The following is a 26,352-nucleotide window of genomic DNA, read 5'->3' on the forward strand; positions in this document are numbered from 1 at the left end:
ATTTCAGTCTCACGATCCGGATCCGTGGTCACTACCTGCCCTAAGTAGATTATTCCCTTACCACTTGCGGTGCCTCGCTACATATCGTAAACTGCTGTTCTCTTCCGAGACTGTTAAACATTACTTTAGTTTTCTGCAGATTAATTTTTCGACCCACCCTTTGCCTCTCCAGGTCAGTGAGCATTGTTGGATCTGAAGGACAATACCAATTGCTGTCCCCCAGATTTTGGACCTTGCCGTTGGGTGCGGGAGTTGGCCGAGGTTGAGGAGGACAATTAGATAAAAAACTGGAGGTTTATTTACATTATTTACAGCGAGAGTACAAAGAAATTAAGTCGTAAAATCATTACGGGCCGGCAGCAACTCGGACGCTCCGGCCCGTGGCAAGAAGCTCGAAAGAGATGAAGGAAGGAATGCTCTCTTGCTGCTCTCGGTCTCTGACTTTTAACCCCTTCGGTGTCTCGAAGTCACGTCACGTTCGGCCAGTCGGCGAGCCCGCTCAGGTGGCGTCATTTTCGGCCAATGGTAGGCGCCCGTGCGATTGTGTCACACCCGGCGCAGAGGGTCACTCCTTGGGCTCCAATTGTCCGAGGTCTTACTTATCTCTGCGGTATTGCCTTCCTGGCTTGCAAGCGCCGTCACAATAGGCGGATGGGGCCGACGTTTGAGTGCTGCAAAGCAGCTTTGCTCGGGATCTACGTTACCTGGAACCGTGCCAAGCTCCCGCTACACTTTCGGGAAGAGTCAAGCAGTGAATAGCTCCACCTGCGGCGCACTTGTTTGGACGTGCGGCGCCTCGGCAACGTGGTAGATGTGCTTCTGCGCTCCTTAATTAGGTGTGACGCCATTCGATGTGGTCTGGTGAATTCGAAGTTGGCTCAGGAAAATGTCCCGTATCTAAAAGCATGCATTGCAATTGGTCCTTTGAGTTACTAAGTAAGGCAATATCATCAGCGAATCGCAAGTTACTAAGGTATTCTACATTAACTCTTATCCCCAATTCTTCCCGATCCAGGTGTCTGAATACCTCCTGTAAGCACGCTGTGAATAGCATTGGAGAGATCGTATCTCCCTGCCTGACGCCCTTCTTTATTGGGATTTTGTTGCTTTCTTTGTGGAGGACTATGGTGTATAGGCCTCGAGCTCTGGTTACGGGGCGCCACTGTACCGGTACATGCAGCGCCACATGCGGCCATCTTCGGAGATTTCAGGTTGGGGGCACTACTGTTTACGGCCGCGCCGCGCACTGCGCTATGGGTGGAGATGGCGTTGACGAGTGATCGGCGTGTGTTGTTTTGCGGCTTTCTAAAGATAGAAAATATCGATGGCTACTTCAAGAAGAGCTGCTTACGCATGGGTGCGAGGTTGTACTATAGCAGCCACGTTTACGCAGTAAGAGAAGGATCGGTGAACGCAAGAGGCCCGTCGGACATCGTCGGCAAATGTGTCGCCCAGATGAAAAGCGTGGAGTACGATGTGCGTCTTGAGGTGAACCAATCCTTTCTTCAAAAAAAAAAATAAATAAATAAGTGCCTCAATATCGCTAACCGCTTCATTTTTTTCTTTTTTAGTTGTCAGAAAATTGCAAAAATATTTTGCACGCAAGCTGTACATGCAAAGCTGGCTGCGGAGGCTGGTGCAAGCACGCCGCGGCCATGGCAATATTCGTAAATGAATACGAATATACATCGTGCACGGATGTTCCATGCGCATGGAAGAAACCATCATCGCGTCCCAACGTCGATGTCAAAAAATCAATCAAGGAAGTCTTTTCCCGTACGGGAAGTTCGTTTCTTACTTTTTGTGTGTGTGTGATGCGACTTTGCCGCTGATGGACGCAATCAATTTTGCAAGTCGACCTTCGCGAAAACCAATTCTGCAGATGGTGAACCCTGCAGCTCTTTTCTCGCAGTTTGCAGGTGTAAATTGTGCCATTAAGGAGCTTGAGGAGCGCAGGGACATGATCCAGGTGCCGTCGACGGCACATCTAGCAGACGACAGCTTCGACCGAGAGTTGCTAAAAAAAACTAGATAAGGAGGGCAGCATACACAGTGCGCTAAAGGTCACTTCGACCTCTCCTTTTATTCTGAAAAGTGAAAACATGGTCTCAAAGATGCCTATCCCTGAAAAAGATTTCTACAAACAATTCGTCAAAAAAACATTGATCAAATATTGGAGATTGCCGAAATCACCAAGGGCCAGGCTGCCGTAAGGAGGTTTGATTTTTTATTAACATACACTTCTAATTTAAAATACATGTGACTTGTTTTAACTGAGACATGTTTTGTAGCAAGGTGGAAATATTGTTGGAATGTACGCTGGGTGCTGATCGATGGTGCTTCTCTTGTTTCCCACGAAGTGAGCACTGCATATTCGCGTTTCATTCCTTTTCAGTTGCCACAGCTCTCCCTCTGAGCTGTTAGAAAGCAAGAAGATAACAAGAAGATAACGTGTCTGAATACATAAGGCGCACAGACTGGCATTATAAAGGCAAAAGGCGCAGCCCATCAGAAACAGGTCAAAAGAACACAGACGACACACACATTTGGCGCTTTGCTGTGTGTTGTCTGTGTTCTTTTGTTCTGTTTTTGATGCGCAACTACTTTGCCTCCATCATGATATACCAAGAAGCCCAATGTGCAACATCATACTGGCATTAAGCGATAGTGTTTACCTTGCTCGGCGGACAGCTGCGATCCACCTCTGTCTTCTTTCAGTCTCATACGATTTCCAAGGAAAAGGGTAGAATTTGATCGGCGGCAATTTTCCAGCAGTGTTCCTGTAGCTTTTGTGACAGCCTTAAACGCAGCAATACGGCGAATTGCCTTTCCTGAACCCGGTTTTCACAACCACGCGACGAGGCGCCATGCTCCCCTACGTTGTCAACGCGTCCACTTCGCATTCACCCCCAACCTATAATCGCCGTCACCCGCGACAGAGGGCGCTACATGCGCGGCTTGAAGCTGCAGTGCACGAGGCCTATAATTTTCATACCGCTTGTCTACACCCTGATTCCGTAATGCCTCCATGACTGCTGAGGTTTCGACTGAATTAAACGCTTTCTCGTAATCATTGAAAGCTATACAACGGTTGGTTATATTCCGCATAATTCTCTATCACCTGATTGATAGTGTGAATATGGTCTATTATTTAGTAGCCTTTACGGAATCTCACCTGGTCCTTTGGTTGACAGAAGGTTGATTCCATTTGCGATTACCTTAGTAAATACTTTCCAGGTAAAGGACAGTAAGCTGATCGGTCTATAATTTTTCAAGTCTTTGGCGTCCCCTTTCTTATGGGTTAGGATTATTTTAGCGTTCTTCCAAGATTCCGGTACGCTCGAAGTCATGAGGTATTGTGTATACAGGGTGGCCAGTTTTTCTAGAACAATCTGTCCACCATCCTTCAGCAAATCTGCTGTTACCTGATCCTCCCCAGCTGCCTTCCCCCATTGCATCGCTCCCAAGGCTTTATTTACTTCTTCCGGCGTTACTTGTGGGATTTCAAATTCCCCTAGACTATTATCTCTTCCATTATCGTAGTGGGTGCCACTGGTACTGTATAAATCTCTATAGAACTCCTCAGCCACTTGAACTATCTCATCCATATTAGTAATGATATTGGCGGCATTGTCTCTTAACGCATACATCTGACTATTGCCTATTCCTAGTTTCTTCTTCGCTGCTTTTAGGCTTCCTCCGTACCTGAGAGCAAGTTCAATTCTATCCATATTATACTTCCTTATGCCAGCTGTCTTACGCTTACTCTACTAATAACTCTCCCCTGCTATTCCTAGACCATATGCCATATTCCCCCACTGACTTGTTTCCAGCCTGCTTCCTGCTTACCCTGGCATTGAAGTCGCCCATCAGTATAGTGTATTTTGTTTTGACTTTACCCATCGCCGATTCCACGTCTTCTTAGAAGCTTTCGATTTCCTAGTCATCATGACTGGATGGGTGGGGGGGGGGGGGGGGGCGTAGACCTGTACGACTTTCAATTTGTACCTCTTATTAAGTTTCACAAGACCTGCCACCCTCTTCGTTAATGCTATAGAGTTCCTGTATGTTACCAGCTATATCCTTACTAATCATGAATCCGACTCCTCGTTCTCGTCTCTCCGCTAAACCCCGGTAGCACAGGACGTGCCCGTTTTTTATCACTGTATATGCTTCTTTTGTCCTCCTAACCGCACTGAACCCTATTATATCACATTTACTGCCCGCTAATTGCTCCAATAGCACTGCTAGACTCGCCTCACTAGATAACGTTCTAGCGTTAAACGTTACCAGGTTCAGATTCCAATGGCGGCCTGTGTGGAGCCAGGGATTCTTAGCACCCTCTGCTGCGTCACAGGTCTGAATACCGCCGTGGTCAGTTGCTTCGCAGCGGCTGGGGACTGAGGACCGGAGTTTGATTGTTCTATTCATATAGGTGGTTGCGGCGAAGTACCGCACCAGGATGGGCCAATCCTGCTCTGGCGAGGGAGCGCGTTACCGGTTCTAGTCACCGGGATCAGGCCGCACTCCAGGCCTGTTTATGCAATTTTATCAACACGCGGTTTCTTTCTTTTTTTTTAAATCCACCTTAATTCATTTTCGTTCAACTTCATTCCCTTTACGGTGGGATTTCGCAGTGCGCGCCGCACCAGGTCCAGCGCCGGGAACGTGACGTCAGCAAGCTTGGTCACGTCGATTTTGGTATCATCGGATGTTAACACCCGACGGGTGCCTGATCTTTCGCTTTATGGGGCATATAAAGCTTTCACCTAAATAATACAAATAGTAGCATCCAACTGATCTTATGCAGAATGCTAGCGTAGGCAAATTACAGTTTGTCCTCTTTCGGTATCTTAGTTGTATTCTGTAAAATTTATTTGGTACATTATGTAGGCAGCGATATGGTGTGATTCCATTTGTAACCGCTGGGACTGGAGGGGTTGAGTACCGAAGACGCAGTAATTTGAGGCCGTGCGGCGACAACGCACGAGCAGATGCTATGAGAGAATGGAAGTGCGACAGTAGACTCCACAGTGAAATGTAGAAGCACAATAGAAGCAAAACCAATTTCTTCGAGTTAACTGCTTATCACGGTAAAAGACACAGGCAACGGCGAATGTATTACTCCGCGAAACCAGCCACTGGTTTTGCGGAGTAGAGAACACACGAAGAGCACGAAAATGGTGAACGAGCAGACTATCTCTTCAAAGCCGTCTCCAGCCCAAACTGCCGCGTCGGAGACCGAGTCATTGTGCTTCCCTTTTGCCTGTCTGTGCACAGTTGATGTGCGCATTTATTTATTTATTTATTTATTTATTTATTTATTTATTTATTTATTTATTTATTTATTTATTTATTTATTTATTTATTTATTTATTTATTATACCTCAAATTCCCCGTTGAGGGGTATTACCTGAGGGATGGATTGTTACATCAGTAGATAAGGTGATGGATGAATTATTTGAATTTGCTGGGGTCGGGAGTGGTGCATGGCGTCGGTGGGCAGGTTATTCCAGTCTTTCGCTGCTTGCACAAAAAATGAATGTAGATGGGCCGAAGAATGTGATGCTGGTGGATAAACTGCTTTTCCGTGGCTTGTGCGGCATGAAGTCCGGTGGGCGGGAGTGGTAGCAGATGGGAAAGGCGATGCGTGATAGAATTCATACAAAAGACAAAGGCTAGAAATTTTGCGTCGCGACGCTAAAGCTTTAATATTGGCGCGGGATTTAAGGGAAGATACGCTGGTGTAATATGAATGATCCGAATAAACAAATCTTATCGCACGATTTTGGACAGCTTCGAGTGTATGTGCATGATTAGATTGAAAAGGGTCGCACACTGCACATGCGTATTCTAACTTAGGCCACTCTAGTGTTAAGTATGCTTGGATGTTTAGTGAAGGAGGAGCAAGTTTTAAATTTTGTCTCAAGTAGCCAAGTGCGCGGTTAGCGTCGGTAGTAACATGTGATATCTGTGATAACCAAGAAAGATCGGAATTTAATTTTTCGCCTATGTATTTAGAAGTGCTTAAAAAGAGAATTTCTGATCAAGAAATGGTGTACTTAAACGTTTGGTACGACGGTTTGCGATGAAATGAAATTAGCACGGTTTTTGAATATTCAAGTTCATTAACCATTTTTCGCACCATGCTTGAATGCGGTTAAGATGTAACTGAAGAACGGCAGAATCGGAAGGATTAAGTACAGGGCGGTAAAGAACGCAATCATCGGCGAATAGCCGGATGTTTGATTGAATGTTAGTGGGAAGGTCATTAATGTAGATCAAGAAAAATAAAGGACCATGGACAATACCCTGTGGTACGCTAGTAAGAACGGGGGACATAGGGGAAGAAGTGTTAGCGTAAACAAACTGCCGACGGTTAGTCAGGAAGTCACGTATAGCCAATAAAAAATCGGGAGGCTTAAATTTAGGCGTCATAGTGTTAAAAACAAGCCTTTGTGTGGAACCTTATCGATTGCTTTTTCGAAGTCTAAAAAGATGGCATCTACAGGTGTGTTAGTATCTACGCTAGAGCTAATTTTATTCACGAATAGCGCAAGCTGTGTGTCACAAGATAGTCCCTTCTGGAAGCCGTGTTGGTTAGGATGGAATAATTTGTTAGCTACTAGGAGTTCTACTATGTGTGAGCAGATTATATGCTCGATAACTTTCGAATAAACACAAGTTAAGGAAATGGGAGGGCAGTTGGGATTGGTAGTTGAGGCATCTTTTTTTGCAAATGGGATAATTCTGCCCACCTTCCAGTCTAGCGGCACCACTCCAGATAGAAGAGATTGCTGGAAAATGTGTGCTAAAATGGTGCTTGAGATATGTTTTGTGTTTTTGAGTATTTTTAATTGACTCCATCAATGCCAGATGAAGAAGTTAGTGACAATGATTCAATAACTTTCAAAATTCAATAAGGTTCAAACGTTAATGATGGCATAGTGTCGTGATTGAAGAATGGGGTTTCAAATATTTCTTTTTTAGGTTCACTGGTGAATACGAAGCAGAAAGATTTGTTCAGAATTTGGGCGACATCACCTTCTGGGACAGGCTGGTTATGTTCATCAGTTAAAGACCCCTCACCAGGTCTGGCCATTTTGACCTGACAAACGCAGAGCATACAATGCGCGCCAACGATTGTGTTTGCAAAGAATTACAGCGCTACGAGCCGCGGAAAGGTCTGAAATTTCAATCCTAAAGCCATTTTCCCTTCTCGCGCCCGCTGCGCTCCAAGCCGGACAGTGACGTACTTGCGTCCCGGCGCCTACGTACTCGGGTACGCAGTGTGACGTCGCTCGTGGTGACGCGCCACTTCGAGAATTATTCAAGGTACCATCTGTTATTTGTGAGATCTGTTGCTTGAATTGATGAATTGAAGTTTAGAGAAATAACAAAACACACAAACGGAATTTTCGCGTTTCTTTTTTTTTTACTTCGCACCGAAGCAAGAGAGATGTACTTCTGCTTCGTGTGCTTGTTCCCACGGTCGTGCAGTCACGTGCGCAGGTGCCGAAACTATGCCATTTTCTACCATATTGCAGAGCGTGATCATGCTCTGCGAGCGGCTTGTTCTGCCTCAGTATTCGCGTAACACTGAGTTATACCGCTAGTCTTCTGCCCTTGTGCACAGCGCGCAAAATTTTGCGCTGCGCGAACGAGACAATAGAGAGTTTTAGCCCAGCGGGTTTACGGCCAGCGGAGCGGAGCGGTCTCCACCGTTGCGCCAGCGGAGCGGCTCGCGAAAAAAGAGTTTTAGCCCAGCGGATCACCCGCTCGAGCGGGGTAAAGAGCGGGGCGCTCTGCTGCCCCACCTAGTGGTTCGAATAGGAGTTACTGAAAAATGAAATTGAATTACGCTTGCTTTTATTATGCAAGAAATGTTGAATAAAGATATATTACATGTTCTCAGTGCATTATTTCTTAATAATGTACTGAGTACTAATGTACGGGTCAGCGCGGCAGTCGCCGTCGTCGATGCAGAACTGCCGGCGTTCATGTCCGCGGCTGCCGTCTTGCACTTCCCATACACGCCCGCGCGCCCTTACGCACGCTCGCGCGCTGCGTATACCCTCCGCTGGGGAGTGCTTTCCAGCGGGCGTAAACGCTGCTCCGTAAAACCGCTGGCCGCCTCAGCGTGGTGCGCATGCGCAGTCGCGTCTCCGCTCGCCCGCTCCGCTCCGCTGGCCGTAAACCCGCTGGGCTAAAACTCTCTAATAGAGAGTTTTAGCTTAGCGTTTTTACGGCCAGCGGAGCGGAGCGGACGAGCGCAGACGCCACTGCGCATGCGCACGTCGCTGGGCCGGCCAGCGTTTTTACGGAGCGCAGCTTACGCCCGCTGGGAAGCCCTCTCCAGCGGAGCGATAGGCAGCGCGCGAGCGTGCGTAAAAGCGCGCGGGCGTGTATGGGTATTCAAGATGGCAGCCGTCAACACAAGCGCCGGCGCTGCTGCGTTGTCGACGGCGACCGCTGCTCAGGCCCGTTTAGAAGTTTAACCAAATAACTAACTAAAAACACATAACCTACCTTTATTAAACAGTTTCAGCGCATTATTAGCAGGTTTAATTGATATTCTTTTCACTCTAACTCGAATTGTGACCAATAGGTGGAGCAGCAGAGCAAGTGACTCTACTCCGCTCGAAAAGACGGTCGATCCGCCCGGCTAAAACTATTAGAGAGTTTTAGCCCAGCGGGTTTACGGCCAGCGGAGCGGAGCGGGCGAGCGGAGACGCGACTGCGCATGCGCACCACGCTGAGGCGGCCAGCGGTTTTACGGAGCAGCGTTTACGCCCGCTGGAAAGCACTCCCCAGCGGAGGGTATACGCAGCGCGCGAGCGTGCGTAAGGGCGCGCGGGCGTGTATGGGAAATGCAAGACGGCAGCCGCGAACATGAACGCCGGCAGTTCTGCATCGACGACGGCGACTGCCGCGCTGACCCGTACATTAGTACTCAGTACATTATTAAGAAATAATGCACTGAGAACATGTAATATATCTTTATTCAACATTTCTTGCATAATAAAAGCAAGCGTAATTCAATTTCATTTTTCAGTAACTCCTATTCGAACCACTAGGTGGGGCAGCAGAGCGCCCCGCTCTTTACCCCGCTCGAGCGGGTGATCCGCTGGGCTAAAACTCTTTTTTCGCGAGCCGCTCCGCTGGCGCAACGGTGGAGACCGCTCCGCTCCGCTGGCCGTAAACCCGCTGGGCTAAAACTCTCTATTTTCTCGCGCGCCTCTCCGCTGGTGTATCCGCTCGCCCGCTCCGCCCCGCTGGCCGCAAAAACGCTCAAGCTAAAACTCTCTAATAGCTAGCGCGCGACGCTTTCAACGGAAGTGCGCAGCGCCGAAAAAAAAAAGCGAGGAAAAAAAATGAATGCGGGCTTGTGACGTATGCGTGACGCGACCCTCGAGGTTCGGTATGGGAGAACGCAGGGAAGGAATTCCGCTTGCGGAAACTAGACGGGGCGAGTGGAGAGAGTATCTTGCTTGGCAGTGGAGCCTGCCTGCTGAAATCATGGGTTCGCGGCACTGAAATATTTCTATCTCGGCTATTAATGAGCAGATTTGAAAAATTTGGGGGGGAGAACGCTCCCTAGAGTACATGTAACAACTAGCAGCGTATGGCAAAGATTTGCTATTGGACCTGCTGAGGGGCCCTTAGCGACAATTTACGTTAATGGTCTTCCAGAATCACTTTGGGTTATTTCGGAACTTATCTGGCAATGCGGTTGAAAAGAAAAACCGTTTAGCCTTTTGAGATAGCGCTGAGAACGTTTTATCTGCATCATGATATTTGGCCCATGCGCATGGGTTGTTTGACTGTTTCGCCAACCGTAATAATATTTATTCTTGTTACTGCGGCATTTGAGTTACGCGTTGAACCAGGGGATGACGATTTTTGTATAACGGTAATGGTGGGAATGTGCTTCGCAACTAGCTCTTGCATTTTGTTTTTAACGAGGGACCAATGACACTCAACAGAGCGCCGCAAGAAGTGTGTAAAGAACCAATAGCAGACAGAATGTTGTTAGTTCTTCATTGATGGCCTCGTAATTTCCTTTCTCGTAGAGCGTGATAGTTTTCTTATTTTTTTTTTTCTGATGCGATAACTTGAGGTGAACTGTGGCATGGATTACTGCGTGATCACTTAGGTCAGTTAAATGTGTAAGTGGTGATATGCTATCGGCATGCGAAGTTAGGATTAGTATGTTTTGGGCCAAGCTCTTCTCGGAGGAAGAGGCCTACCAACGTCCGGATTGTGGAAAGGCGAGTGGGCCAGGAAGACGGAGACGTTAAAAATTATGCAGATCACACGCAGTGTGGGAATCGATGTAAGCGAAGCTTTCCGTGCTGGAAACCTTAATTGACGGTAATTAACGATGATGTTGACGGCTAAAGCTTAATTTCTTCAACGTTTAGTCTAACACAATTAAGAGTGGTGAATTTATGTTAAACGTTACCTTGCGTGCACCGCTGCTGTTTGCCTGTGTAGTGCACAGGACACGCAGGAAGAGGTGTTTGCTTGAGGAGTTGTTCGGCATACTCATAACCTCTGGGAGGGTAGACTATTGTCATTGCCTCACATGGCACATCGCATTGTGGCAGAAGCATTAAACTTCGATTATGGGGCTGTACGTGCCAAAACCACACTCGGATTATGAGGCACGCCGTAGTGGCGGACTCCTGATTAATTTTGTCATGTTCTTTAACGTGTCCGAAATCTAAGCGGAATTGCCTTTTCCATTTCGCCCCCGTCGAAATGCGGCTGGCGCGGTTGGTATCCCATCCGCGACCTCGAGCAACGCCGTAGCCGCAAAGCTACCGCGGCGGCCACAGAAGCGTTGATTTGCCGGTCGACCGCTTCCGTAGTGTCGCCTGGACCCTGCGGTGCGCTTTAATTAATGCGACTCTGCACCTCCACGCCCGTTTGTCCGCTTGACATATTTGCATGGAGCTACTTTTTCAGAAATAGCAGCAAGGTATCGTACCGTGCCTTTTTATCCAATTTTCCCGCAACCACTGTCGTATAGTAGTAGGGTTTCCTTACCTCCCTACGGCACCATCCTCCCTCGCCTTCCCTTGTATGGAAACTGCCTCTTCTCCTCCCTGCTCTCTACAGTTGCATCTACGTCCCCTCTGGCCTCGCACGTTAGTAGAAAGAGAAGCGTGGCAGTTTCTGCAATCCTTCTGAGTCACGGATAATTACCGCTGTCAAGAGGCTAATCTGGCGACCGCCTGGGAGCTTCAGAGGGCATTGCGCACATTCGACGCGGTGGGGTGAAAACGAGTTTCTCGCAGTTTCTCGCAGGAGCAGCCACAGCAGCAGCAGCAGCAGTGGGCAAGTCGAAGGAAGAGGGAAAGAAAGCTTCGCTTTAAAAGAGGAGACGGTCGTTTGGGGACAAAAGGATCCGCATTTTGAGCTTGAACGTGAATATCTTACCTTCAGTATTTCTGCATCACTTGTACAAAATGTAATATAAATGTGTTTTCAAAACGTCCTGGACGTCAAGTCCGGCTCCACGTTCCCTCACTCATCCATGGCGAATGAACATGTCACTCTATTGCGATCAATCATAAGGACGCTCACAAGAGAACTTTTTGCCGTCGGCGTCGCCATCACCGTGAGGTTCCGTATATGCAGAGTCCCCCAGCTAACTTTCGCCAGAGCTTAAAAATATGCCGATGCATTCTGAGACGACACGACCAAATGCATATTGCTGACTGTTGCACGTAGTGTCACGATATTTTTTTGTATTTTGCCTAATTAGATGATTAGTCAAGATTAATTAACCGACCTTTCAGGCGACGAAGTTAGGCTAAAATTACAGTTAGAAAGTTTTTGAGCGGTTTGCAAAACGTCCGATTGGACAGTTTCTAACTTTCTATTTATTAGGTATTAGTGTTTTTCACCTTAGTGCGGATGCCATGAAATAAAAAAATATACCACGCGACATAGCTGCTTGCGCGCCGTGATTGCAGCGCTCGCAACCTGTCCGCGTACAAACGAACACAGCATCCTAGCAGGGCGTGCTGCCTCCTAAAAAGGCGACAGGGCAGTGACGAAGGCGTCGGCTGTGGTGTTGACGCCAGCGATGTGCTTCCCTCGCGGCGGTTCGTGACAGCGATAAGCAGACGCAGCGGCAGCACACCCTGCTAAATGCTATGTTCGTTGGTGCACGCAACGCTTGGGAGCAGTGCAATCACGGCGCGCAAGCGGGCATGTCACGTGGTGTTTTTTATTTTATTTCGTGGGCATTCGCAGTAAGCTGAAAACCACTAATCGTAATACTTGATAGAAAGACAGAAACTGTTTATTCGGACGTTTTGCAAAGCGCTAAGCAACTTTCTAATTGGAATTTTTTTCCTAGCTTCGTTGCTTCCGAAGTTGATTAATTATATAGACTAATTATCTAATTAAGCAGAATACAAAGAATAGCGTGACACACTACATACAATAGTGAGCAACATGCATTTGGTCGTGTTGTTTTAGAGTGCATCGGCATATTTTTATACCCTGGCTCAGGCACGTACCCAGGATTTTTTTTCGGGGGGGGGGGGGGGGGGCCCACCACCTCCATCATCATCATCATCATCATCATCATCATCATGTTTTATGTCCACTTCAGGACGAAGGCCTCTCCCTGCGATCTCCATTTACCCCTGTCCTGCGCCAACCGATTCCAACTAGCGCCCGCGAATTTCCTAATTTCATCGCTCCACTTAGTGTTTTGTCGTCCGCGATTGCGTTTACCTTCTCTTGGTGCCCATTCCGTAACCCAAATGGTCCAACGGTTATCTGACCGGCGCATTACATGACCTGCCCAGCTACATTTTTTCCTCTTGATGTCAATTAGAACATCGTCTATACCCGTTCGCTCTCTGATCCAAACCGCTCTCTTCCTCTCTCTTAACGTTATGCCTAGCAATCTTCGTTCGATCGCTCTTTGCGCGGTCCTTAACTCATTCTGAAGTCTCTGCCCCATATGTCAGCACTGGCAAAATGCACTGATTGCACACCTTACTTTTCAATAATAATGATAAGCTTCCAGTCAGGAGCTGGCAATGTCTGCCGTATGCGATCCAACCTATTTTTATTTTTCTGTGAATTTCCTTCTCATGATCAGGGTTCCCTGTGATTAATTGACCTAGGTAAACGTACTCCTTCACAGTCTCTAGTGGCCGACTGGCGATCCTGATATCTTGTTCCTTTGCCCGGCTATTTATCATTATCGTCATCGTCTGCATATTAATATTCAACGCCACTCTTACACTCTCTCTGTTAAGGTATCCAATCATTTGTTGTAACTCGTCTGCATTGTTGTTGATTAGAACAATGTCATCGGCAAACCGAAGGTTGCTGAGATATTTGCCGTCGATCTTTACTCCTAAGCCTTCCCAGTTTAATAGCTTGAATTCTTCTAAGCACGCAGTGAATAGCTTTGGAGAAATTGTGTCTCCCTGTCTGACCCATTCCCCTGTAGGTGTCTCCCTGCTTTTCTTGTGTAGAATTAAGGCAGCTGTAGAACCTCTGTATATATTCTTACGCGAAGGACGAGCCAGAAGGAAGAGGAAGACGACGCTGTTCGCTCTGTTGTCACCTCAGCTCTGTAATTTTTGCATAGGTTTTGCTATTCATTAAGTGAAATATTCATATCCTTGGAAGACGGCCGCATCTTTAAGGAGGTACTGTCCCTATGGGAAGGGTAGGGCTGCTCCGGCGCCGGCATCTTTAAAGGGACAGCGCCATCCGAAGGAAGCCAGCGTGGCGGAGGCGGCCATGGCCTCGCAAGGTGTGGAGCTGCCAGACATCAGGGACGATAAGCAGTCCAGTGCGTCATCATCGGTCAGTGGGGACGACACAACTATCGTCGACCCTGACAAGGAAGTGGCTGATATGGCGGAAGTGGACAGCGACGGCTTCAAGGTGGTGAGTCATCGGAAGCAAAGAACGGTCGGAATCCCAGTGGTAGTTTTGCCAACAGAGAAAGGTGTTGATTTGAGAGAGCGGAACCCTATCAGGCTCTTTGAAGCCATTAAGGAACTGCTGGGATCTGCCCCGATTCGCAGCCGCTTCACATCGCAAGGCGCGCTTTATTTAGATGTCGCAACGGAAGAGCAAGTTGACATTCTGCTCCGGTGCTCTCAGATTGGGGACATAAGAGTTAATGCCCGGCTGCCCCACTCCTACATGACTAACACATGTGTCATTAGGGGAGTACCAGTGTGGTATTCGGAAAGCGACCTTCTTGACTACTTGAAACCGCAAGGGGTTCTGCACGTGAAACGTCTCATGCGCCGGGTGGAGACTCAAGAAAAAGAATGGGCAGCGAAACCTACTAACTGTGTTGTGATAACGCTTGCTCCTAACACCGAGCGCCCCGAAAACATTGACCTCGGTTTTACCAAGCATGCAGTCAAAGAATTCGTTGAACCTCCTCCCCGATGCTTTAGGTGCCAACGCTTTGGGCATGTAGCTAAAGTTTGCATCAAAGATCAACGTTGCAAACGATGCGGTGGCGCCCACGATTACAAAGCCTGCAAGGCAGATTTTGCTTGCGCTAATTGTGGTGGTGACCATCCAGCGAGTTTTGGTGGCTGCCCCTTCCGTGTAAGCGCCTTACACCGCCGAGTGTCCTTCATTAGTGGTCCCAAACCACAACCTACTGAGAAGCGGATACCTGGAAGTGACGAGTTCCCGGCGTTAGATTCGGAAGTTGAGTTCCCTGCGTTAGAGTTGGACGTTCGTAGCGTGGTAACCAGCAACGTCAGAGAGCGACCTGAGCCTAGCAAGACGGCAAAGTCCTCTGTGGGTGAGTCGGTTGTTCGATCTGCTGCAGCAAAAAGTGTCCAAGTTTCTCAGCGACCAGACTCGACAGCCAGACAGCCGGACAAGTTGCACAGCCAGACTCGACAACATGGAGGACATTCCCTCGCCTCAAAAGAGATGAAGACACCAGCTGAAGTGGCCAAGACTGGGTCCAAGTCCGCAACCTTTGTTGAAGTTGTGAGGCAGTGCGTACAGCAAAATAAGGAGCTCAAAAATCAGGAACTGTCCGACCTTCTGCGAGTTATGTTTGAAGTCCTGCGTTCATATGTTCAAGTGATGCAGACTGGCACCCTGAAGAACTTTCTACAGCTCGTTCTTTCCTTTGAGCCCATGATTACCACCTTCGCAGCGACCTTCACCTTATAATATGGCTAGTCTTCTTCAACCTCGTGCAACAAACAATCACCGAAAAGTGCCGCTTATTATGCAATGGAACTGCGCTGGGATTATAAGTCGATTAGCAGAACTTAAATTATTTCTGAAAGATACGTGTGTTCCAGTATTAGCCGTCTCGGAGGCTGGCCTACCAAGCGGGAGATCTTTAACTGGATATGTCGCTCATAAGAATTGCAGCATAAAGTCATTTCCCGCGGGAAGCGCTGCCCTTTACATACGAAGAGAGATTCCTCATGTGGCTTTGAACGTCACCGATCTTTGCACCGACAGTATTGAGGTAGCGGCTGTGAGGATACGTCTTGGCTTCCGAACTCTTTCTATTGCATCCGTATACGTGTCTCCGCGGAAGAAGGTAGCAATGGACTTGTTTCTGCAGCAGCTTTGTGACCGTTGCCCGGCGCCCCGAATTATCTGCGGGGACTTCAACGCCCATCACTCTCTCTGGGGTGACAGGAACACAGATTCCCGCGGACGCAAACTTGTAGAAGTTATCGATAGTTTGGACTTGTGCGTGGCCAATGACGGAAGTCCCACTTTCTTCCGGCCTCCAGCCTCAGCCACATCAATAGACCTAACCTTGCATTCATCTGACGTCCGCGTGAAGTGGTCAACTGCACTTGACCGCATGGGAAGTGATCACTATCCAATTTTTGTGTTTACTGCCGACTTCCATTTGCGCGGCTCTAAAATTAGCCATGTTGTTAATTGGGACAAATACAGGGAGCAACTAACATGTGTTTCTGGTGATGTGATTGACAAAATGATTTCTGGTAAGATGGCTGCTACCACAGCGGTCAAGTTGCCTACTCATTTTCCGACTCCGGATTTAAAACTCAGGAACCTTTGCGCAGCGCGCAGAAGGGCGGAGCGACAACTGATGCGGAAGAAGGACGACAGATCCTTGAAGACGACCTTCAATAGGCTTAACTCTGCCATTCAACGCCATACGAACAAGCTCTGTAGGTCGCAGTGGGCGTCCTTCTGCGCTAGCTTGACGGTTTTCTCACCGATGACGAGGATTTGGCGAGTCATTGGCAGTCTTGCTGGTGATTCTCGTCCTAGTAAACCTTTTGAAGCGCTTGCACTGCGCAAGCAGAAACCTCTCATGTGCTTGGCAGAGGAATTTGCAGATGCATTTGTCAGTGCAAGTTCAGGAATTCCTCCCTGCACTCCACCTGCAACATCTACGTCTGTGATGGACGCCCCGTTTACACTTCGAGAGCTACAGACAGCACTCAGCGGCCTGCGGCGTCGATGTGCACCAGGTCCTGACGGCATCACCAACCAGATGATGCAGAACCTACCTCTGGAACACCGAAAGATGCTTCTAAGCTATCTCAATCGAGTGTGGGAGACTGGCGACGTTCCTCCTTCATGGAAAGTGGCTCGCGTTGTCCCAGTGCTGAAGCCCGGCAAAGAAATGACAGACTTGGCCTCGTATCGTCCTGTATCACTGACGTCGTGCGTGGCTAAGCTTATGGAGAAGCTGGCAAGTAAGCGTTTATCTTGGTGGCTCGAAGATAGAAGGGCTCTGCCAACATGCATGACGGGATTCCGAACAGGTTTAAGCGCGCAAGACAGCGTCTTGGACTTGATAAGCCATATTGAACATCATAGAGCTTTCGGCCTTTCAACACTAGTTATTTTCCTAGACGTATCAAAGGCTTATGATACCATCCTTCAGAGCTCAATACATTTAGACATTAGACATTATTTATTCATCATGAATTTGTACATCAACATAGGCAAACAACTGTTGGGCCCATAGCCAAGGCTAGTGTGGGCCCATGTGGTATACATGCGTTTGGGCTGCGGCGATCAGGACAGTGGTGAACAAATGTATATTGATTATACATAATTGTACAGGATGAGAAACAAGAGGGAAAAAAGAAAACATACATCAGTGCAACAATAGAATAGTGTTACAGAAAAAATATCACCACAAAGCAACATTCTTAACTAATTTTTGAGAAATATAATCTTTTTATAGAAAATATAAAGTTACTGGCACTCTTCACTTCTATTGGTAAGGCGTTCCATATCTTTGTACCATGATACTGAATTAGTCTTTGACCGTATGTGTTTCGGGTAACTGGTAAATTGAAATTTATGTTAGTGGCGTGTCTAGTATTTCGTGTAGGAATCGCAAATATACTAAACGACAATGAGTGATTGCGACATATTATGTTATTCACTAAAATAGCAACTTTCATTTCGGAGGATAGGGTAAAGGGAAGTATTTTCAACCTGCAAAATAAATGACTGCTGGATTCGAATGGACAAGAAAACGTCATTATCCGCACCGCTCTCTTTTGTAAGCGCAAAATTGGATCCAAATATGTTTTAAATGTGGACGACCATGATTCGCAACAGTATGTCATATGACAATGAAAGAGAGAAAAGTAGATTATTTTCAGTACCGAAATATCGAAGCATGCCCTCGCCTTTAAGAGCCCATAACACGCTGACGCTAGCTTCGAACATACATTATCAATGTGTGGTTTCCAGTTTAAACTACTGTCTAGTGTCACGCCCAGATATTTAATTGTGTTCACCTGTTCCAGAATGCTATTATCAAGATATATTTGCAGGGGTGCACTGTTAACATGACTATGTCTAGAATGAAAAATCATGTAGTGAGTTTTAGCTTTGTTAAGTGTAAGTTTGTTTGCTCCAAACCACGATGAAACACAGATTAGTTCTTTATTAGCAATCTGTATGACTTCGTGAAGTGTTTTGCCTGTAAACACTATAGTCGGATACAACTTTAGAAAAAAGGGGAGGCCCCGCCCAGATGACCGAAGCGGCGAAGTCACCGGCCGTCCGGCGCATGACGTCGGTCCAGAGTGCGCGCCCATTGGTGGATGATTGTGTGCATCCGCCTCGGAGGAGTAAACGCCCCCTTTTTTCTAAAGTTGTATCCGACTATAGTGCAGTATCGTCCGCGTACATGACAGCTTTGGCAGATGTGAGAATTGAAGGAAAATCGTTGACATACAAGGAAAATAAAATTGGTCCTAGGACAGAACCCTGTGGCACACCAGTTTTAACAAAAGAACACGAAGACGTAAAATTAGTAATTTTAACAAACTGCTGTCGGTTGGTTAAGTAACTAGCAAATAAATTTAAAGTACTGGCACTGAAACCGTAGTATTCAAGTTTCTTTAGTAGTATGGAATGAATAACTGTATCGAAAGCTTTCTTGAGGTCTAGAAATATTACTAGGGCTAATTCATTATTATGGAGTGCTTCGTTTATATGCTGCGACAACTCTAGCACTGCTGAGGACGTAGAGCGACCGGTTCTGAAGCCATGCTGAGATTCATTTAAAATGTTGTTTGTGCTCAGGTACTCTTTCAATTGAATAGAAATAACCTTTTCAAACACGGTATTAATAATACTCAAAACCGAGATTGGTCGATAACTTCCAGGGTCATTATTATCACCACATTTATATATAGGAGATACTTTAGCAATCTTTAGAGCTTCAGGGTATGTACCGCGTGCGATATTAAGATTGAATATGATTGTAAGAACAGGGCAGAGGAGGTCAACGTTATCTTTTAAAACTTTGACAGTAATGCCATCGTGACCAGCCGCCTTGTTAGCATTCATATCGGTTAATATTTTTTGTACTAGAGTATCTTCTATTGGTTTAAGGCAAAATGTACAGCACAATAACGGGTAATTAACATCACATGTCTGATGAGTTATACTGTCAGCTAGAACTGGCCCAACGTTGGTGAAGTATGTGTTGAACTCATCAACTTTTTCAGTGTCAATCCGGTCAGGAGCAATGTGCCTTTTCACAGGTGCACTAATTACGTTGTTAATAATGTCCCACATCTTTCTAGAATTACCCTGAGCCTTACGGATTAGTTGCGCGTTAAACTCTTTTTTCCTTATACGAATGATTGCAACGACAAAATTGCGGGATCTACGAAACTGCTGTAGATAGTACATATTATGTCTTTGCTGTTTCCACTTCTGATACCAAGTGTCTCTTTCCTTAATGGCGCTTAATATAGTCTTAGTCATCCATGGACACAACGGCTGCTCGTACCTGTGATCATTGGTTGTTGTGCATTCAGAGATGACACGGGAGAGGGTTTTCAGTAGCTTGTCACATTCGGTATTGTTGTCTGCAGTGAGTACGTCAGAGAAATTTATCTTCTTAATTTTTTCACGAAGCAGCGAGTAATTTATTCGACCTGTGCGTGGATTTAGTTTATTTCTAGTAATGCTTCTATCACTAGGTATTAATGCAAAGACAGGAGAGTGATCTGTTATACTCGTATTGTATACACCTGCGAGGATATTATTGTGATTGCATAGAATATGGTCGATGATTGTGGCTGAGGTTGCTGTAATTCTTGTGGGTTGAGAGATTGTGTTCTTGTAATTGTATGATTGTAATAACAAAGAATAATCGGCATTTAGGTCTCCGTAAGTGTCTATGTTGAAGTCCCCGGTTACAACTACAGAGTTAAAGTTTCTATCGGTCAAACCGGAAAGAATGGTTTCCAGAGCACTGTAAAACTGTTGTAAAATTGAACTGGGTGGTCGATAGACTACGCCTATGACCATGCCGTAGGTATTGCGATAAAAAGTGATTCGATGTTATCATTGCTTATAAGCAATTGAGGCATTTCGATGTGGTTTAGTTCTTGTCTAACATATAAGGCAACACCTCCGCCACGTGATGAAGTCTGTCTTGGGTTAGATAGAAAATGATAACCGGAAATCGGAATGTGTTCGCTGTTTCTTAGCCATGTTTCCGAGAGCGCAATGATGTCGTAGGAAAACTGATGCTGCGCTAAAAATGCGCACAATAAATCTTTGTTTCTATTCAGGCTTCTGATGTTGCAGTGAAGTATAGACATGCATGGTTTTGCATGAAATTCGGTGTTAACTTCAGTGATTGAATATGCCATAAGGACGAAAAGGAGTAGCTAGTTAGAGATATGAACATTAGATAACGTTGGCTAGGTCTTCTTCAGTTCTTACGTGCAGTACAGTGGAATTTTCAAGCTTCCTCATTAGGATCTTAGATTGTGACACCCAAGCGAACTTCCAGTTTTTATCCCGCTTCGTTTGTATGGCTTTGCCGAGCAAGATCTTGTACTCTGGACAAAGATGCTCATTGATGTACACAGGTTCGTTCTTTTCAAGACCAAGTGACGATGTCGTTAACCTGTTACGTTTAGCACTCTGCAGCAGACGGTCACGAACGTTCCTGGAAACAAACTTAACGACAATGTTTGGTCGTCCTTTGTCTTTTGACGGAACCCGATGAACCACATCAATGTCTTCCAGTCGAAGCTCCTCCTTCAGGCATGTGGCTATCTTCAGCATCATATCGGGTAAAGATTCTTCAGAAGATGCAGGGACGTTTTTGATTTCTAAGTTGTTCCGACGGCTATACTGCTTTAGCTCTATCATTTCCTTCGTCATGGTCTTTACTTGAGTGTTTAATTCCTTTATATCTCGACTGTGGTCGGACTGCTTCTCCTTTACCTCAGTGAGTTCGCTGCACACGCCTTTCACATCTGCTCTGAGTTGCTCAAATATGGAGTTCATGTGGGTCATAGAATCTTTGAGTCCTTCCATATCGGTAGATGATTTCTTGTTATCATCAGCTATACCTTTGATGTCTGCTCTGATTATTGTAGTGATCTGTTCAAGGCGCAAAGTAACATCAACTAGAGCCTTTGCCAGTTCTTTAACAGTCGACGGTGGTTTGTCAGCAAGTGTCTGTCCAAGGTTTTTTAAAGGATTATCACCCATATTTAACAATAAACAGTAGAAACAGAGCGATCCAGGAGCCTAAGAATAATATCAAGCAGAAAAAACAGCTGTAGAACGTACCTGCAGAAAGCAGCAGAAAAGGCTTAGTTTCGAGCTGTTGCTTGCAGCTGCCTGGATCGCTCCGAATTGTGGCCGATGAAGGTCGGGCACGTCTTTTTAAGCTGTAGTCAGTTGCGCAGGAAGGGCTGAACTCTTGATATGCGCATGAGATGCCACTGCCACACCAAGTCACTGGAGCTTCCGTATCAAGTTGTACACGTGTGGCGAAGTGCGCAGGTTGTTGAAGGGACCAGTCGTCTGTGCGGCTATCGATGACAAGCGCGGTGCTGTAGTCAGGTAGGGCGCCGGATCCTGCAGAAAGCAGCAGAAAAGGCTTAGTTTCGAGCTGTTGCTTGCAGCTGCCTGGATCGCTCTGAATTGTCAACAGTTGTCAACAGTAAACAGTTTGGAGGCCATGGGCGTACAGGGCTATCTTCTGCGCTTCATTCACTCATTTATCAGTGATCGGAAAATTCAAGTGCGGTTAGGAAGTGCCACAAGCACCGAAAGGGTGGTATCGCGAGGTGTACCTCAAGGAAGTGTTCTTTCCCCAACGATCTTTAACGTTGCAATGGCTGGTCTTCCCGCTGAAGTGCAAAAACATTGCAGGCATGTCCATATGTCGATATACGCGGACGACATCTGTCTTTGGTTAACCGGATATCAACACAAGCGTTTAGCTCTGATAGCTCGACAGGCATTACTTTCAGTTCAAAATTACCTTCAAGGTGTGGGGTTGACTCTCTCGGTGGAAAAATCTGGCTTCATAATGTTTCCAGGTAGAGGAAGAAGGTATGCGCGGCTGAAGATAGACCTTAATCAATCTTGTCTTCGACAATTTAAACATAAGCGCTTTTTGGGCGTCATTATCGACTACCGCCTACAGTGGCGACGAGCTGTGGACTCGGTTGTGACATCGATATCTTCGCGTCTCAATGTAATCCGTAGAGTTGCAAGTGAGCAATGGGGAAATCACCCTTCTTCAATGATCAGGTTGCATGATGCACTAGTGACGAGTTGAATAATGTATCGGCTCCCTTTAATTTCCCCATCGATATCACAGCTGGAACGACTTGAGGTTCTGCACAGAAAGGGCCTAAGAAGGGCTCTTGGCGTTCCGCAGACTGCTCCTAACAATGCAGTACTTTATGAATCTCTATCGAGACCTCTTAGCTTAGTCGCTTCACAAAGGTTATTGCTGCAAATTGGCCGCCTCAAACAGACGGCAGCCGGCCGAGCCCTTCTACAGCGCCTTCGAAAGAGATCCGAGTCCCGAGCGTACTTGGCCCTTAATACTCTTGGTTACCTGGGTCTTGACGCTAGAGGTCGAACTAAGAGGTCGAAACCACCTTGGTCTTTCGCGAGCCTCGATAGTTCGTTGGCAGTTCCTCACGTTCGTGCTAAGCGGAGTTCTCCTTTGGCAGCAACGCGTTCGCTCGTACTGGAACATCTTGAAACGGAATATGCACGTCATCTTCAAATTTTTACTGATGGCTCTGTGGACAAGGTCAGAGGATCTAGTGCAGCTGCTTTTCACATTCCCTCTTTGAACTTTGATTGCTCCGTTCGCTTCACTGCAGTCGTGTCCTCCACAACGGCCGAAAGCGTTGCCATTGAGGCAGCTCTCAAAAAGCTACGGTTTTGTACGCCTCAACCTGTGGTCATTCTTACAGATTCGAAATCCGCCCTTCAAAGGTTAGAGCACGGATTCCCTACTGATGCCTTATCTCTAAGCTCCCTACGTTCGGTGCAAAATCTCAGTGTCAAAGGCTTCTCCATACGATTCCAGTGGGTGCCATCACACATAGGTATCATAGGCAACGAGATGGCGGACAGCCTCGCCCATAGAGCGCTGTCTGGGAATCCTTCAAGAAAAGTGCCTCAAGAAGACGGGAGACTCTTCAGAGAAGCGGTGTCGTGCCACTTCAGTTCTTTGTGGAGCTCACCTCACAAGCCATGTGTGGTCAAGGGTCTCCAAAGAAACCAAGCAACCTTACTGCTCCGCATTCGCACGGGCTCTGCTCGTACCCCTGCGTGGATGTTTAAGACTGGCCTGGCGTTATCACCATTGTGTTCAACGTGTGGTGTGTGTGGTGACATCGAACATTACCTAATGTGCTGTACTGTATATAACGCGGAAAGGAGGGTGTTATTCGGGTCCCTCAAGAACACAGGACTTCCTCACAGTTCGCTTCAGGACATAGTATTCCCGCGCGGGAACCGGCTGTGTAGGAAGGAGGTCTCTCGCCTTCTGTTAAATTACCTACAGGACACGGATTTGGCTTCCACATGGTGAACTGAGGAGTGCACATTTGTAATTGGGAGGTCTGTGTCGGATTACGTGATTTAATTATTTTAAGTGTCGCTACGGTGGAGCAATTGCCGGCAGCAACTGCAAGGCTAATCCCACCAGTAGCCTACAACAACTCAACTCAACTCAACTCAACTCAAGGACGAGCCAGTAAGACGAGAAACTATTTACAGATTATATTTACAGATAGATAGATAGAATAAACTTTAATGTCCAACGGAAAAAGGTGATCTACCCACCCCCCGACGCACAGGTCAGGGGGCGAGTGCCGCCGCCTCAGATGCAGGCTGGGAGGTCTTGGGTCCCAGCAGCCTCTTCGGCCAGTTGGACGAGCCGGAGCTGGAGCTCAGGGTCCGAGCTGCGCAGCAGGGTCTCCCAGGTGTCTCTACTGTCTATTTTGTGCGTTCCCCCGGGAGAGTACGGACATTCCCATATTATGTGGTCGAGGGTCCCTCTCGCCCCACAAAGATTACACTTATCGCTCCTGGCCTCGGGGAACATGTGGTTCGCCATAACCGGGTGCGGATATGTATAAGTTTGTAGTCGTCTCCACGCGACTGCTTGTCTGTTGTTTAATTTTGGGTCTGGCGGGGATACCAGTCTACGAGCCAATCTATAATGCTGCGTGATCTCCCCATATTTCGCTCTCCGCTCCCTCGGTCATCGAGGGGCCCTGTAGCGGCTCGGTGGTAGAGATCTCGAGCCAGCTCGTGGGCCGCCTCGTTGCCGGGGACGGCTTCATGCGCCGGAGTCCAAATTATTTGAATTTTTCTATCTAGCTTTCTCTGGCCTAGGATTCTGGCCGCTAAGGGCGAGATCCTTCCCTTGCTAAAATTTTGTATGGCAGTTTTGCTGTCACTGATCACAAATTTCGCGTCCGTTCCAGCGCAAGCTAATGCGATCGCAATTTCCTCGGCAACTTCTATGTTGCGCCCGCGCAGAGTGACAGCAGTCACGGGAATACCCCGGCCGCTGACAGCCGTTGCCACCGTAAAACTGCCGCTACCTCCCGCCGCATCTACATAGGCCACCTCATGCTCCGAGATATTACCGAATCTAATTTTTAATGCTTCGGCTCGTTTATGCCTCCTGTCTTTGTTATGTTCCGGTGCATGTTTTTTGGCAGAGGGGGGATAATCAGATTTTTTCTAATTTCCCTATCTACTTCCACCTTTTGGGTGGGGCCTCTGTCCGGGTTTATTCCAACTTTGGCCAATATGGCTCTTCCTGTCTTCGTGGTGCTAAGTCTCTCAATTTGAGAGGTTCGCACCGCTTCCGCCAGTTCTGCCCATGTGTTGTGCACTCCTAGAGCCATCAGTCTCTCTGTTGATGTACACATGGGCAGTCCCAGCGCTCGTTTTACGCATTTTCTCATTAGAGAATCAATCTTTTCTCTTTCCACAACTTTCAAATCGAGATATGGCGTTGCATAGCTCACCCGGCTGAATATGTACGCCTGTATTAGCTTAAATAATTTTTTTTTCCTTTAGCCCTCGACCTTTGCTGGCCACCCGCCTAATTAGGCTCAGGGTCTGTAATGCGTGATTCTGCAGCCTCTTGAGGGTCTCGCCATTGTAGCCGTGTGACTGGAGAATCAGGCCCAAGATTCTAATTTGCTCTACTATTGGTACCTCTTTACCCGCCACCTTAATTTTGATCTCCGATGGTGCCTTGCACCTTAAGTGTTTCGGATTGTATATAAACAATTCTGATTTCTGCGGCGAGCATGCTAGGCCTCTCTCGGCCGCGTAATCGACTATGATGTCGGTGGCGGCCTGGAGCAGGCTTTCGACGGCTGAATCACTTCCCCGGTTGACCCAGAGGGTGATATCATCCGCATATATACTAAATTTTAATCCCTCGAGCTTTGCCAATTGCTCGGGGAGTTCTCGCATAGCCACGTTGAAGAGTAGGGGAGACAGCACTGATCCTTGGGGCGTACCCTTACTCCCTAGCTCAATTGTGGGGGATTCCAGCGTTTGGAACCTCATGCAAGCAGTTCTTCCCGTCAGGAAGTCCCTGATGTATCGATATGTCCTGGTACCTACATTAATCTTGTTCAGCCCTTCCAGGACCGCCTCATGCTTTACGTTGTCAAAAGCCTTCGTGAGGTCCAGTCCCAGAATTGCTTTTGCATCTTTAGACCTTGAGTCTATTATATCATGTTTGATTTGGAGCATGACGTCCTGCGTACACAATTGAGGTCGGAACCCGACCATCTCATGTGGCCACAGATCGCCCTGCTCCATGAAGCCCATCAGTCTGGTCTGGACGACGTGCTCCATCAATTTCCCCACGCATGAAGTTAAGGAAATTGGCCGTAAGTTTTCCAATTGCGGAGGCTTCCCGGGTTTTGGTATTAAAGTAATGCTTGCCGTCTTCCACTGTTCTGGGAGCTCGCCTTTTTCCCAACATTCCTGCATGTACTTCGTTAGATAGTTAATGGAATCATCGTCTAAGTTTCTGAGCATTTTGTTCGTTACCCCGTCAGGGCCTGGAGCCGATTTCGTTCTGAGTCTTACAATCTCTGCTCGCACTTCCGCTTCTGTGATGGGGGCGTCCAACGCCTCGTTAGGCGCTCCACCATAGTCGGGTAGTGGAGTTCGCGATGTTTCCCCCACGAACGTCTCAATTAATTTCTTCATGAAATAATCATCGTTCCCTACGAACGCGTGCCTAGCTTTTGCCAATCTTATACCGGATTGAGTTTTCGAGCTTGCAGGGTCCAACAAATGCCGGAGGATGTTCCACGTCTTGGAGAGGTGCATGCTCCCCTCCATTTCGTCGCACTTGTTGGCCCAATTTTGTTCGCACAATGTAAAAGTATAATCTTCGATTTCCTTATTGTGCCTAGCAATCCTTCTTCTGAGGTTGCGGTTCCATTTCTGATTTTTGAGACGACGTTCCATGCTTTGCTTAGCTTCCCACATATGCAGAAGACGGCTGTCCGCTATCTCCGGGGCGTT

At 47.1% G+C, this 26,352-nt stretch overlaps 2 protein-coding genes and 1 long non-coding RNA gene across 3 annotated transcripts in view; 1 reads left to right on the plus strand and 2 right to left on the minus strand.

Annotated features, from left to right (window-relative positions):
• LOC135908634 (uncharacterized) overlaps positions 1 to 21,353 on the minus strand; it is a 176,007-nt gene extending 154,654 nt beyond the window's left edge. The window contains exon 1 of the mRNA XM_070537866.1: positions 21,097 to 21,353. The gene's annotated coding sequence lies outside the window, so the exon portion shown is untranslated. The remainder of the gene's footprint in view (positions 1 to 21,096) is intronic.
• LOC135908632 (uncharacterized) overlaps positions 1 to 26,352 on the plus strand; it is a 113,986-nt gene that overhangs the window by 79,035 nt on the left and 8,599 nt on the right. The gene's annotated exons all lie outside the window — the stretch shown is intronic.
• Positions 2,211 to 2,976, minus strand: LOC135908648 (uncharacterized). The gene is made up of 2 exons (XR_010566380.1): positions 2,676 to 2,976; positions 2,211 to 2,417 (listed from the first exon to the last, which is right to left on the minus strand). It is a non-coding gene; the product is annotated as an uncharacterized lncRNA (long non-coding RNA).

Source organism: Dermacentor albipictus, chromosome 4 (genome assembly GCF_038994185.2).
Source record: "Dermacentor albipictus isolate Rhodes 1998 colony chromosome 4, USDA_Dalb.pri_finalv2, whole genome shotgun sequence".
NCBI classification, from domain to species: Eukaryota; Metazoa; Arthropoda; class Arachnida; order Ixodida; family Ixodidae; genus Dermacentor; species Dermacentor albipictus.